Consider the following 501-nt stretch of genomic DNA (forward strand, 5'->3'; position numbering starts at 1 on the left):
GGAACCGCCTTTTCTAGGCCTTTTCGGCCTTTAGGTTTTGGGCTGCGTTCCTTTTGATGGGCCTTCTTTGCTTTATTGTCCAAGGTCCGACCTTTAGGCATGAGCCTTAGGACGAGGTCGGACCTCTTATGAATTTGCCGAGTTGGAGGAGCCCGGTCAGGGTATGAACAGACCCTATTAGATATATTCTATTATGGTCTCTTTGAATTTTCGAAAATGTCATTGGACCATTCTGCAGGTGGATCTATTCACCTGAAGAAAACGCCTAAAGAGGCTCAAGAACTCATTGACGTGGTTGCAAACAACCAATTCATGTACACTTCTGAGAGGAATTTCGTGAATAATGGGATGCCTCAGAAGAAAAGAGTTCTTGAAATTGATGCTCTGAATGCCATATTGGCTTAGAACAAAGTGTTAACTCAACAGGTCAACATGATCTCTCAAAATCTGAATGGATGGCAACATGCATCCAACAGTACTAAAGAGGCAGCTTCTGAAAAA

Source organism: Arachis duranensis, chromosome 4 (assembly GCF_000817695.3).
Source record: "Arachis duranensis cultivar V14167 chromosome 4, aradu.V14167.gnm2.J7QH, whole genome shotgun sequence".
Lineage (NCBI taxonomy): Eukaryota > Viridiplantae > Streptophyta > Magnoliopsida > Fabales > Fabaceae > Arachis > Arachis duranensis.